This window comes from Hyla sarda, chromosome 2, assembly GCF_029499605.1.
Source record: "Hyla sarda isolate aHylSar1 chromosome 2, aHylSar1.hap1, whole genome shotgun sequence".
NCBI classification, from domain to species: domain Eukaryota; kingdom Metazoa; phylum Chordata; class Amphibia; order Anura; family Hylidae; genus Hyla; species Hyla sarda.
In genome coordinates, this window is record NC_079190.1 from 110272421 (window position 1) to 110273505 (window position 1085).

General features: G+C 46.0%; 1 pseudogene; it reads left to right on the plus strand.

The window, feature by feature from the left end:
* Positions 1-471: 471 nt before the first annotated feature.
* LOC130359926 (U2 spliceosomal RNA) lies at positions 472-558 on the plus strand (annotated as a pseudogene).
* Positions 559-1085: the final 527 nt, after the last annotated feature.

A 1085-nucleotide genomic window follows, 5' to 3' on the forward strand; every position in this document is an offset into this window, starting at 1 on the left:
AGTGACCTCTCACATACAAACAAGGAATCATGGGATTTTTAGTTTAAGGGAAAAAACTCCAACAGGAAACATCCAATTCACAAAAAGATAGCCTCAGCTTTATGGTAATCTCACAACACAGCCATTTAGTCCCAAGACAAGCACAGATCCTTCCTAAGCTTGTCCATTACTGTCTGGCAGGTACGTACTGGAAAACCCTTATAACAATCCATGACTAAAATACACATCATGGGCAGCTGTCATTATTACTTCATGATGTCCATTTTGCTATGGAGATCTAGCAAGTGCAGTCCATGCACCCATGAGATCAGTGGCATTACTAGCCAGTAACACTGCATTAATAGCCAGTATTGTAGACAACTGTGATCTTGGCAGTTTAACCTTTAGTGCTGCAGTCAATTGTGACCACAGCATGTAAGTGGCTAAACACAGGGAGGGGGCCCCCTCTGTCATCCCATCAGCACCAAATGAATTGCTTCTCGGCCTTTTGGCTAAGATCAAGTGTAGCATCTGTTGTTATCAGTTCTTATTGGTTCTTATTAGTAGACGGAAACTGCTGGTGTGGGACTGATGGGTATGATTGCTGCATGGAGGGGGAAAGTGTACCAGGGCATCCCGGGGCTTGATCTAATGAATCAGCTCAATGGCTGCCCTGATGAGACCTGTACCCTCTGGGTGTCGCCAGGAGGCTGGGAAAGTCTAGAGCTGAGGTACTTTTGTGCCTCGGGGAGTAGTGACCCTGAGGTACTGAAACTCACTGTTAGGATGGGCTCATTGAGTTGACACACTGGCACCAACCTCACCTCAGGTTAATGCCAGGAGCACTGGCAGTCCTTCAGTAGCTTCGGTGAAAATGGACATTGAACCCAGACCCTTGCAGGTGCCTTTTGGCCTGGAGGGTAAGGGTGGGTTTGTTGGGGCTTCTCTCCTTTCGGAGAAGGGCTTGCAATGGACCGTGTGCAGGTTTTTTAAGTGTTAAACGTTTGCACTTTTTCTTGCATTTGGGTGATAGAGAGCACATGCCTCAGGTCTTAATTAAAAAAAGAAAAATAAACTGCCCCGAATAAACATAATTGCACTGTGTT